The 14,020-nt window shown below is 35.5% G+C and overlaps 1 protein-coding gene across 7 annotated transcripts in view; it reads right to left on the bottom strand.

The window, feature by feature from the left end:
* The window catches only part of LOC106089520 (protein sprouty), a 91,245-nt gene that overhangs the window by 34,685 nt on the left and 42,540 nt on the right, over positions 1 to 14,020 (bottom strand). The window contains exons 1-2 of one of the 7 annotated variants that reach the window (XM_059361154.1): positions 13,907 to 13,954; positions 7,554 to 9,239 (exon numbers count right to left, since the gene is read on the bottom strand). The exons of 1 other annotated variant lie outside the window; for it this stretch is intronic. The gene's annotated coding sequence lies outside the window, so the exon portion shown is untranslated. 5 more of the 7 variants (XM_059361157.1, XM_059361153.1, XM_059361155.1 and 2 more) reach the window with 5 other exon arrangements.

The following is a 14,020-nucleotide window of genomic DNA, read 5'->3' as shown; positions in this document are numbered from 1 at the left end:
TAGCTGAATAAGGTTTTCCCTGGGAAAACTTTAATTCAGCCTAGCTGAATAAGGTTTTCCCTGGGAATACTTTAACACAGCCTAGCTGATTAAGGTTTTCCTTAGGATAACTTAAATTCAGCCTAAGTGAATAAGGGTTTCCTTTGGAAAACTTTAATTTTAAGCTTTAATTCAGCCTAGCTGAATAAGGTTTTCGTAAGGAAAACTTTAATTCAGCTTAGCTGAATAAGGTTTTCTTTAAGAAAAATTTAATTCAGCCTAGCTGAATGAGGCTTTCTTTAGGAAAACTTTAATTCAGCCTAGCTGAATGAGGTTTTCTTTAGGAAACCTTAATTCAGCCTAGCTGAATAAGTTTTTTCTTAGAAAAACTTAAGTTCAGCCTAGCTGAATGAGGTTTTCCTTAGAAAAACTGAAGTTCAGCCTAGCTGAATGAGGTTTTCCTTAGAAAAACTGAAGTTCAGCCTAGCTGAATAAGGTTTTTTAGGAATAGTTTAATTCAACCTAGGTTATTCACCTAGGTTGAATTAAACTAATTTTTCCTTTGGAAAAATTTTAATTCAGCCTAGCTGAATAAGGGTTTCCTTTAGAAAACTTTTAATTAAACCTGGCTGAATTATGTTTTTTCAGAAACTTTAATTCAGCTTGGCTGAATAAGGTTTCCCTTGGGAAAACTTTTATTCCACCTGGCTGAATAAGGTTTTGCTTGGGAAAACTTTGATTCAACCTGGCTGAATAAGGGTTTCCTAGGAAAAGTAATTAATTCCCGCTTGTTGAATAAGGAATTCCTTAGGTTGGTGAATAAGGGTTCTTTGGGAAGATTATAATCCAGCCAGGCTAAAAAGTTTTCAGACTCTTGGTGAGTTATTAGAATATATTTAACATTTCCAGTTTTAAAACTCTTTTTATAATTTTGCCTAGAATATACAACTATTTAATTTCCCTTAAAAATAGTCTATGCCATATGCAGTTAGACACGTTTGAGAAAATGTTTAAATCATAGTTAGATCGTAACATCAAAAAATTTTATATTGTTACCTTGACGCACATTGAGATACGTGCCTAAAACTTATAAAACAGTAATTGTTGAATAAACAAAGTTTGTGTAAAAACCATCCACCTTCGCATATTTATGCTTATGGTGGAAAAACAAATAATTTTTTGTACAAATGCCTTGAAATTAGCAAAAAAAATATCTCAAATATCTGCGGCGAGCATTTTTAATTTAATTAATCCCAAAAAAACATTTATGCCAACGAAATTGCAAATATTGTACAAAAAATAAAAATTCTTAAATATATGTAAATTTTTACATTGGCCAAAAATTACAGAAATTTTCCCCGGAGTGGATTATTATTGTGTTTTGTTTTAGTACTATTTAGTACAATTGACGATTATTCGTTTCTTATTTTCTGTTATCGCATGATATCGATAACTTAGCCGTGCAACTTTGCACTGATATTGAGTGTGTTTATGTACTAAGAAATTTTTCCAAATTTGCGCAAAATTGCATTTATTATTACTGAAACTCATTTGCGTACTTTATTTGCCAGCAGAAGAGAGCGGGAGGGTGCGTGAATTTGGCAATTGAGAACTTACAAATTTTTGCTTAAGGTTTTTTTCCAGCAGCAATTTGCAGCATCGAACAGATGTTTTTTGAAAACCAGTTTTTTTTTTTCAAATAAATAGCAAAACGGTATAAAGGCCAGGTTTATTCTCGTGCAAATTTTTGCTGGAAAAGTACGCGAACAGACTTATTCTATTCAGAACATCTGACTTCCACGGCATAGGACTAAAAAAAACACAGCAAATATGTTCATACCATCCGAAAGCGAGTTGAACATTTTTCGTCTATTACATATCATTTGTTACACTACTCGAAAATCAGATGTTAAGATTGTCATTACGCTCAAAACCCTAAAACCTGGTGTTCAGATTGCGCCAAAATAATACAAGTAATAATAATAGAAAAAAAAATAATACAAGTTCCCTTTACATTGTAGTCAATATTTACATTGTGTACATTTTTGTAATAGAAATAATTCAATTTCTTAGGACACTTGACAAAACAAACATAATTTCAACATCTAACTCATGATAGGCCGTACACCACCATTTTCTTCCCTCCTTCCGACCCTCCCCTAGTGGGACCTAAATGCAACTGCAATAATGAAAATGACATGCTCCGAAAAAATCCCCCTAGCAATACCGTTATCTAGACTAACTAAACCATGTTGACCACTTATCTTTGGCCTTACCCCCACCACAAGCCACTCACTTGCCATAAAAGCCCTTTTATTAATAACAAAACCTCACATGTGTTTGTATAAGACAACCGGTCTCTGATATCGTTTACATCAAATAACGTAACGCGCATGTAGTAGAAAAATAAAATCGAAATGTTTTGACGACCTCAATATTAGTTCAGTTATTTTTAGGGTTTATTTCGATGGCAAACAATGTCCGTCCCCTTTTTTTTTAAGGCTACAGTAAATGCATTTTAGAAAAATATGAACGATAAGAGCAAATGAGATCAGTGGCAGAGCAATGCCTTTTAAAGGCTGAATTAAAGTTTTCCTAAGTAAACCCTTATTAAGCTAGGCTGAATTAAAGTTTTCTTAAGGAAAACCTTATTCAGCTGGGCTGAATAAAAGTTTTCCTAAGGAAACCCTTATTCAGCTGGGCTGAATTAAAGCTTTCCTAAGGAAAACCTTATTCAGCTAGGTTGAATTAATATTTTCCTGGGGGAAACCCTATTCAACTAGGCTGAAATAAAGTTTTCCTAAGGAAACCCTTATTCAGCTAGGTTGAATTATAGTTTTCCCAAGGAAAACCTTATTCAGCTAGGTTGAGTTATAGTTTTCCTAAACGAACCCTTATTCAGCTAGGCCGAATTAAAGTTTTCCTAAGGAAAACCTTATTCAGCTAGGCTGAATTAAACTTTTCCTAAGGAAACCCTTATTCAGCTGGGCTGAATTAAAGTTTTCCTAAGAAAAATCTTATTCAGCTGGGCTGAACTAAAGTTTTCCTAAGGAAAACCTTATTCAGCTGGGCTCAATTAAAGTTTTCCTAAAGAAAACCTTATTCAGCTAGGCTGAATTAAAGTTTTCCTAAGGAAAACCTTATTCAGCTAGGCTGAATTAAAGTTTTCCTAAGGAAAACCTTATTCAGCTAGGCTGAATTAAAGTTTTCCTAAGGAAAACCTTATTCAGCTAGGCTGAATTAAAGTTTTCCTAAGGAAAACCTTATTCAGCTAGGCTGAATTAAAGTTTTCCTAAGGAAAACCTTATTCAGCTAGGCTGAATTAAAGTTTTCCTAAGGAAAACCTTATTCAGCTAGGCTGAATTAAAGTTTTCCTAAGGAAAACCTTATTCAGCTAGGCTGAATTAAAGTTTTCCTAAGGAAAACCTTATTCAGCCAGGCTGAATAAAAGTTTTCCTAAGGAAAACCTTATTCAGCTAGGCTGAATTAAAGTTTTCCTAAGGAAAACCTTATTCAGCTAGGTTGAATTAATATTTTCCTAAGGAAAACCTTATTCAGCTAGGCTGAATTCAAGTTTTCCTAAGGAAAACCTTATTCAGCTAGGCTGAATTCAAGTTTTCTTAAAGGAAAATCTTATTCAGCTAGGCTGAATTAAAGTTTTCCTAAGGAAAACCTTATTCAGCTAGGCTGAAATTAATTCCTTCATGTAATACACAATGAACAATGCCTCGTCCAGCAACTTTATTGTCAATGGTGGAAGTTGGAAATTTGAGTAAAGAGATAAGATTTCAGAAATATTGCATAGTTTGTTTTTTTTAGCAGCAATTACTTGTTTTAAATTACCAAATTATTTCTTAATTAATTTGCATTGTCATAGATTTCACAAAATTGCGATCGGTGTGGCATCATATTCTTGGAATTTTTATATATGTAATACATTTCAGCTAGGCGTCCATCTTCCGGTCGCAATCATCACTATGATCATAAATGACACCTTTAAGAATCAGTTTCATGTTCATTTTTTTTTTTTGTGTTTGTAATGAATTTTTTTATTTGCAGCTGAAAATTATCTAGGTTGCCCAACCAAGCAACTGGTGTCACTGCTGTGCCAAACTCAGCTGTGAATCATGCTGCTAAACACAGCAAAGCAAACCATACTCGGCCAGAAAACCTAAGCATGAATATAGTTTCGAAAGTCAACTAACGAAATTTACTATTAAGCGAAACAAAAGAAGAAGACGAGGGAAATGATACTGACAATAACGAGACTCTGATTGAATGCCACGTAAAGAAGGCAAACAAAGAAATATATGCAGCTACAGCAGAAACATGTACCAAAGAACGAACGTACAATGGATGGCTGGATGGAGGGACGGCATAGACGTGTTTTGTTGTCTTTTTTCTCAATGAATTTGAAATGCTTTTTGCCATTCAGCTTTGTTTTTTGTTTTTTCATTTCATTTCATTTGTCTGTTGAATAACAAAGCAGTAGCGACTCAAAAATTGCAAACAGCAGCAGCATATGACATTGCATGATAATAATGCCAATATTGCTGATTTGAGCGGGTGTTGTTGATGCAACAAAATTGCCCACCATGAGAATCGAGAAGCCACCAAGTGGGTGTTCTAATTTTCTCATTTTGTTGGATATCTATATCAGCATTCATATTTTCATTTCCTGGCGAATGAAGCAAAAACACAATACAATGGAGAAAATGACACAACATTTGAAGGCAGTATGCTTTAAAAGTATATAATTTGGGTCTTATGAATTAGTAAAAAAAAAAAGATTTTTTTTTACAAAAAAAAGTTGATATAATTTCATATCACCAAACAATTCATTGTTTCCCCAACGTTTTGTGACATCCAAAAACGTAATTTTGTATTGCTTTTTAAATGTCACTCTTGGCACAATAACATTACATGTCAAGACATGTCGTTTAACCTATGTACATATTATTGCCTCAATCTATAGTTCTATTTCAATGCATATGGAAAAGGTTTCAGAGGTTCCAACTCAACTTTATTTGCACTTATTTTAGGTCTGTTCGCGTACTTTTCCATTCAAAATTTCCAGGCGAGTAATATCAACCTTTATTCTCGTTTGCTATTTATTTGAATAAAACAGCTGGTTTTCATACATCAGCTGTTCGAAATTTGCCGCCTCTCAATCGCCAAACTCTTAAAATATTGCTTGCTCTCTCGCACTCCTACTCTCTTCTGATGGCCATTCGGACTCGCCTATATAAAGGAGGCCCCTTAACGTTGAGCTTAAACTTCAATCGGACTACACTAATTGACATGTGAGAAGTTTGCCACTGGTCCCTAATGGAATGTTCATGGGCAAAACTTGCAGATACAACCAACTCGAATTCAGTCTTCACCCGATAGTCTTGCTATTTTCTTTATTGGTTAAATATTTGTTTTAAGAAATGTTTTAAAAATCATTTGCATTTATTCACTTTTGGTGGATGACGAAAGATAGGAAAATGGAGAAGATTAAGTTAGGTTTAAGTGGCAGTCTGTCATCATTCTCACTAAGACATTTTGGTCCATTGTGACGCCTCAGGAATAGAAGAAGGAAGACGCCTTCTAGTTTCCACCGTTGAACCATCCAGATCGCTTTAAAAAGCCCATCCACTTGCGAATGTTCACAACCGCTAAATTAGACAGGTTCTCAAAGAAGTGAGAACCTACAGTGGAACTCCTTCTTACTGCTAGTGCGGGACACACACACAGAAGGTGTTCCATAGTCTCCTCTTCTTCGATGTCCTCACAGCTTCTCAAAGTCGTTGCTGGCAGTGACCTGTCATGACGTACACAATGAGACGTCTTTTCAAAGCGGTCGACCTCTTCAAGTCTAGATTGGGTCACATAGTTTTGGAATGCTCACAGGCCCCTCTTTGTTACCATCCATCTATCATTCGTTGTCCTTAGGGCCTGAAGCTGAAAACTTAGGTAACATGTCGCTAGAGGCACACCCACAAATTCCAGTATCCCTGGAATGTGGTAGGATAGTTCACATTCTCGCAAGCTCCTACGCTTTACAATTGCCTGAGATGAATTTAGATCTGTTGAGAGATCTGCAATAATCGAGGGCGGTTTTTGTGTTCAGAAATACGTTCTCCAGGGATTTAAGGGCTACCAGGCTGTCTGAGAAAATATTTATGCCAATCGTCGTAATGACATTACATCTTAGCCAATCCACTTCTCTAATTGCAAGTATTTTTGCTTGATATACACTGCAGTGGTCGAGTAACCTTTTCGATATGACCAGTTCTAGATCTTTGAACACATCTCAAAGCCAACCTGGCTTTGGGAGTGAAAATCGGGCGATATATATGTATGAGAGCCATATCTAAATCTGAACTGATTTCTATGAAAGAGAAAAACGAGAGTCAAGAGAAAATCTTTCCTAACAAATTTCAAGAGAATCGGTAAACAAATGACCATTTTATTGCAGTATTACTGCAAATCGAACGAACATATATATGGGAGCTATATCTAAATCTGAACCGATTTTTTCAATTTCAAAAGGCTTTGTCTCTGGTATGAAAAACGTAGCCATACCAAATTTGCAGACGATCGGATGAAAACTGCGACCTATAGTTTGTACATAAATTAACATGGACAGGCGGACAGACAGACGCACATAGCTAAAACGAATCAGAAAGTGATACTTATCAATGGGTCTATCTCTCTTCCTTTTGGGTGTTACAAACTAATTCACTAAGTTATAATACCCTGTACCACAGTAGTGGTGTAGGGTATAAAAAGTTGTAAATCAGCTAACTCTTGAAATAAGAAAAACAAGTAAGAGCGTGCTAATCTTATATACCTTCTACCATGGATCGTATTTGGCGATCATAAATGAATGTTGAACATTGTAGAAGTCATTGTGTAATATTTCAGTTCATTCGGAAAAAAATTGCGCCTTGTATGGAAGCTGTATCATGCTATTGATGGATTCAGGCCATATTAGACACGTTTCTTCCAAATCGGACGAGAATTGCGCCCTCTATAGGCTCAAGAAGTCAAGACCCAAGATCGGTTTATATGGCAGCTATATCAAAACATGGACCGATTTGGCCCATTTACAATCCCAACCGACCTACACTAATAAAAAGTATTTTTGCAAAATTTCAAGCGCCTAGCTTTACACCTTCGAAAGTTAGCGTGCTTTCGACAGACGGACGGATGGAGATGGCTAGATCGACTTAAAATGATATGACGATCAAGAATCTGTATACTTTATGGGGTCTCAGACGCATATTTCGAGGTGTTACAAACAGAATTAGTATGATGGAGGGTATAAAAACTCGTAAAAACAGTTGAAATTAAACAGCAGCTTGTTCATCAGATTTCTGATCAATGATTATGTGGCAAAACTGGAAAAGGGCTGCATTAAGATAGCATATTGTATATTTTTGCTTTATTAAAACAATTCAAGATTGACAGCCAAACTGTTTCTTACTAACACTTAATCTAGAGAGCAAGACATAAGATATCTACATATTTCTATTATTATTTTGCCTATTTAGGTAGTAAGGTGGGTGATTCTCATTTCAACTTACATTGTTTGTTAAAAAAGCAATCCCGTGTAGTTTTGTGTTTGATGTTTATATGTATGTATGTGTGTTTGCAGCGTAATCTTTAATTTTTGTTTGCCTTATTAACTCTGCAAATGTTTGGGATTAAATTGATGACGATGATGTTGATGTTGAGATGGTAAATTTTAATCGTTTCAGTAGAGCATAAAGGAGAGGAATTGAAAAATGCTACTGCAAATCTTCGTTTTCGTTTTTCTTCATTCAGAGTAACTTTGCTGTTGCCGCTGTGATTGTTGTTGCTGTAATAATCATCCACACAGGAAATGACAGATGTGCGTAGCGTACGTGTGTGTATTTCCACAGTGTGTGTGTGTGTGTGTGTTTGTGTTGATGATGATTGCGTCGCGGCGGCGTTTAGTGTGTTTGTTCGCTGGCCGTTGAATGCTTCTTCTTCTTCGTCTTTGTATTTTCCGATGTTTATATTTCTTTTCGAGTTTTCTGATCTCAAAATTTTGTTGTTTGTTTTAATGTTGCTGTTCTGTTTTTGCTTTACAACTACTACGTCTTAACTGCGTGTTTTTATGCACACACACTTTTTTGTTGTACAACAATACATGCTGTGTCATATGGGTATGTGTGTTGTTGTAGTTTGGTTTTTAGGTAGATGGGTAGGTAGGTAGGTAGGTAGGTGTGTGTACGTTCTGTAGTTATTTTGAGTTTTATGTAATTGTTGCAATCGTCGTCGATGAATTGAATTAAAGTAGTGATTTTTGCTGCTGTTACTGTTGTTGTTGTTCTTGTAATGTGGTTTATCGTCTTTGACGTTGTTGTTTACTTGCTTGCTGGCTGGGGATGATTTCGATAAAAAAAAAACAAAAATTCCTGGATTTAATCACTTGTACGTATCTTGTTTTTTTTTTCTTTTTTAAATTCGTTTTGTTTTCTTTTGCTTTTGCTTTTGTTTCTTTTTTTTCTTATTTGCCGTCAGCTTGTTTGTTGTTGTTTTGATACGTTGATTTTTGATTCATTCATAAAATTTTTGCTGCTTTTGTTGTGGTGATCTTCTCATCTCCCAACTGTATAATATACATACATTCATTATATATATACACACACACAAACACAGAAAAAAAACACAAAGCACGTATTTATTTATACCTATACATAAACATTGTATGTATCTCTAAGATTGTTTTTTTTTTCTTTTGATATTTTTTTTATTTATTTATTTATTTATCCTCCATGATGTATGTATGATGGTATTTATTGTATTGTATTTTATGTATGTGTATTTATTTATGTTAATCTAGCTGAATATGTTGTTTTCAATGTATTAACACTTAATTCACATAATTTTTTATTTTTTTTTTAATTTTGTTAATTTGATTTTATCTTCTTCTTCGACATCTACTTTTTGTAATACCTGTAGATATATTTATTTGTATGCATATATTTGATATTTTTGTTGCTTTCCTCAATTCTTGATTGATATTTTTTTCATTTCATTTGGTTGGTTATATTTTTAGGCACTGAATGAACTTTTCGTTTTGTTTTTTTTCCTTTCTTATTATTTTTCTCTTTATGTGTATTTTCTACGTTTTCTTTTCGTTTTTTGTTGTTGTTTCGAATTTTTGTTAATATTATTTTAATTATATCCAATGATGATGGTATTGCTGCTGCCGCTGGCTGCCGATTCTTCTACACTTGCTGCTGTGGGGGATGAATAATGAATGAGTGTTGTTTTTGTGGAAATTTGTTAGATTTTTTTTTTATTAAATTCTTTAAGAAGTTGTATGAAAAAAATTCATCAGGATATATGTAGCAAACAAAAATAAATTACACGCGCGCACTCATATTCATTAATATATAGCTGTATGTATATACTAATTTTTTTTTAATTGGAGAAAGAGTAGACAACACCGAGACCCCTCCTCTATTAAAATGCGTTAAGGCCGCGCGTTGTTCGTATTGGTTTTGTCGTCGCTCGCTCGATTGGTCGTTCAACAATACGCGTCTACACTCAATGTCTGACTGAATGAACTGACAAAGGGGATTGATTTTCTTTTCAGTGTGCTGCGGCGTTTTCAAGCGACATATAAATCCAAGTGGTTGTATCGCGCACAGACTATCTCGAACTAATGTCACTCGTGGTAGTCCATTGCTGCATGTATGCCAACACTCTCTCAATCACGCTCTCACATTCTCTATTTCTCTGCAATAGTCAACCAACCAACCAACCAGCCCACTATAAATGTTGATTTTATTGCAGCAGCTCTTATAATGTTTAGAGCATGCATATGCCAGAGAGAGAGAGAGCCAGAGAACCAACTGAAATACCCACAATACAAATGTAGTTTGTAAAGGGAGAGCATTTCATACAGATTTCGCAAATTGATGATCAGAGTGTTTGAGAGACCCAACGACAGTTGAAGTACAAATGTGAGTAGGTATATGGTTAAGCAAGATTAGAGAGAGAGAGAGAGAGAGTAAAAACACAATGGAAATGCCGCACAGAGGGACAAAATATGCAATGAATTAGTAAGCAAAACAAAATTCTTGGAGAACTCACTCAAGTATAGGAAAAATATAAAAATAAAACGTACTATTTTTCTTAATCAATAAAAACTTTGTATAAAAACACAAAATCAAATTGAATGAATAAATGCAGATTTGTAGGATGGTGGTGGGATCGTACCAAGTACGATCCAAATCGGTCTACGAACTGATATTACTTAAGATAACTTTATTGGTTTACTTTATTTGATGACACATACTGGGACGTCAAATAGAACATCTCACGCCCTATATTGTTAAGATGTGACCAAAATTTTGGCTTTTACTGCCTTAAAAGTCCATATATCTAAATCAGGGCCGATTTTAATGAAATTTTCGGCACGTATTGGAATGTCAAATAAAACGTCTCATGCGAAATCGGACGAAAATTGCGGTTTCTACAGGCTAAAGTCTATTTCGGATGAAAGACATATCAGGGACCTATATCTAAATCTAAAACAAATTTTATGAAATTTTGCACATGTATTAAGAAGTCAAATAAAACACCTCGTACTACATCTTGTTAAGATCGGACTAAAATAGTGGCTTCTATAGCCTTAAAACTCCATATCGGATGAAATATATATATGGGAGCTATATCTTCATATGAACCGATTTTTATGAAATTTCGCACATATATGAAGACGTCAAACAAAGCACCTCATGCCAAATTTTGTAAAGATCGGACCAAAATTGTGGCTTCTACAGCCTTTAAAGGCCATATCGGCTGAAAGATATATATGGGAGGTACATCTAAATCTGAATCGATTTCTATGAAATTTTGCACACACCCGAAGACGTCAAATAAAGCACCTCATGCCAAATTTTGTTAAGATCGGACTAAAATTGTGGCTTCTACAGCCTTAAACCTCCATATCGGATGAAAGATATATATGCGAGCTATATCTTAATATGAACCGAGTTTTATGAAATTTTTCACACATTTGAAGACGTCAAATAAAGCACCTAATGCCAAATTTTGTAAAGATCGGACCAAAATTGTGGCTGCTACAGCCTTAAAAGGCCATATCGGATGAAAGATATATATGGGAGGTACATCTAAATCTGAATCGATTTCTCTGAAATTTTACACACACCCGAAGACGTCAAATGAAGCACCTCATGCCAAATTTTGTAAAGATCGGACCAAAATTATGGCTTTTATAGCCTTTAAAGGCCATATCGAATGAAAGATATATATGGGAGCTATATGTAAATCTGAACCGATTTTGTTCAAAATCAATAACATTCGTCCTTGAGCCAAAAAAGAGACTTGTGCAAAATTTTGATGACAATCGAACAATAAATACGTTCTGTAACTTGTTCTTGGAGGCCACCGTAGCGCAGCGGTTAGCATGTCCGCCTATGACGCTGAACGCCTGGTTTCAAATCCTGGCGAGACCATCATAAAATTTTCAGCGGTGGTTATACCCTCCTAATGCTGACGACATTCGTGAGGTACTATGTAAAAACTTCACCTCAGAAGAGGTGTCGCACTGCGGCACGCCATCCGGACTCGGCTATAAAAAGGAGGTCCCTTATCATTTAGCTTATACTTGAATCGGACTGCACTCATGTCAATCAGCTGGTCTACAAATTAACAAAAGTGGGCAAAAGAAAAGTGTACATGCAAAAAAGGAACTATGGAACTATAAGAAGGAAAGAGATGGAACTAGTTCCAGCAATTCCTTAATTGGATAAGTTCCAATGAACTAGTTCCATACGGAACTACCCAACTCTAGTGTACGTGTTTCGCTTGGATCTGTTGTACGTAATAACAAATACAATGCAATGCACATTTGTCCAAGAACATTTCATCAGAAAAAGCAAGGGATATTTGATTCATATCTATGAGTGATGTGCGATTTTAGTTTTGAGCTCATAAGGGATAGCCGAATCCGAATGGCGTAATACAGAGCGGCATTACCAAGTAGAGAAGTTTTACACGGCTGCATACATCAATAATGTGGCCAGCATTAGTGAGGATATGCTAACCTCCACACCATGGCGCTCCCCCATAAATAACTCGATTGAAAATTAACCTGGTTTCGATAAGCAGACCTGCCAATGGAAATAATCGATAGGGTATTTTATGTTGTTTGCCCAAGAACGAGTTGGTATACTACCTACTCCAAATATATATATATGTCTAATATAGGTATCTCACTAGATCATTTCCCATTTTGCCCACTGTGGTTATTCATATTTCTCTCTTTACTTCTCTCTCTCTCTCTCTCTCTCTCTTTGTTTGTTAAAGGAAATGCGGTTACGAACGAGAGCAAACATACGACTAAAGTTGTGTGGTTCAATGTTTTTAAGTATGTAGGTATTTATTTAAACAAAAAAAATATGTAGAATGAGAGCTGGTTGTATCTCAAAAGATCGCTTAGATATTCATTAATTTTTTTGTGGAGGTTCAGACTTTTTCTGGTTTCGCCGTGTTTATCGATGACGTAGATCTTTTTTGCCGACGATTCTGCCCACTTAATATGTAAAGACATAAACACACACACACACACAAACATGCAGCCACTCTCATGCTCTCTACACAGTTTGAGCATGATTTAAGTGTGCGTGTGTAAGATTGTGCGTGTGGTTGTATGACTATTTGTATTTCCTTTTTTAGTTTTCATTTTCTTATTAATTAAATTCAATTTCCATTAGCAATTTATTATCGCCACTGCTGTTGGGCAGGACGAAGGGGTTGACATAGCAGAGAGAGCCAACTAAGGTGCAGGGTTTTGAAAAACTTGGTCGTGTTTCTAAATAGACCTAGGTGCCTTTATAAATTTTATATTTTTTCTAAATTTGTCTAATGAAATAGTGAAAAATTTTCTTCTTATTTGATATCCTTGTCGATATGTAAATGAATGGCAAGGATAGCCTGTCTCTATAAGCTGCAATCAAATTCTACTCGCCCTGCCTTTTAGTTTTTGTTTTTAATTGGCACTCTCGCAATGCTAAATAAAAATATGATCAAAATCGACAGTTAAGATCGTTTTTTGTTTTTTTTTTTTTGTGGTATGTATATCCAATAAGCATTCATTGATTAACTTGTTGTTGCTGTGTTTAGCGTTTTTTGTTGTTGGTTTTTTTTTCATTCTTTCATAGTGGGGGAAAACACGTTTATTCGTTCATACATCTACGCGACTTCAACGGCGGACTTCATTGCGGCGAAAGATTTTAGCGAATACAAAATTAATCGACATCGCGCCGCGAACGGCCATCACGACGACGAGCGACGAAATTTGCTTTGCCAGGCGGTGCGGTGCAGACAGAGGAAGAATTGCTGCCGTTGCTGCGGCAGAGCTACTAATTCATTTGAAATACACTTTTTTCAATGAATGAATTTTGCACAGTTCGATAAGGTCGTCCGTACACAGTATATTTTCCTTTTTTCTTTTATGCTTGCGTTTGTTTTGCTGACTGTCAACGGTTCGTTTTTTTTTTTTGCATTTATTTCTTTCATTTCTTCTTACATGGTCGGTCGGTCGGTCGGTCGGTCTCTTGCTGTCTCTAGTGTGTTTCCGTCCGTCCGCCCGTAGGTTGATTCGTTCGTTCATTTGACCATCCGTTGTCGTTTGCTGGTGTTTTATGTGTATAGGCGAGGCAATTTTTTTCTTTTTCTTCTTTAGTAGGCTCATTTGGGCCTACCATTCTTTTTTTTTTTTCATCAAAAACAAATATGCCCTAATCCATACACAAAATAAAGGTGCATTTTCCAATAATGCCCGTTGCTTTGTTGTTGGAATAAAGATTTGGATTCTTTTTTCCAAAATAAAAGAAAAAAGACCGTGTAAAAGCTAATAACGCAAAACTCGTACGCGCACTTCGCTCCGTTCGCTCTGCAGGAAATATGAAAAACGACTGATTTGCACACATACATTGGCCCTGTATCAGACTGCTGTAGCAGTTGCTGTCATATACTTATACAACTT

The sequence above is a fragment of the Stomoxys calcitrans genome, chromosome 1 (genome assembly GCF_963082655.1).
Source record: "Stomoxys calcitrans chromosome 1, idStoCalc2.1, whole genome shotgun sequence".
Taxonomy (NCBI): Eukaryota; Metazoa; Arthropoda; class Insecta; order Diptera; family Muscidae; genus Stomoxys; species Stomoxys calcitrans.
Note: the sequence above shows the minus strand (reverse complement) of the source record. Positions and strands in the feature narration are given on the sequence as shown.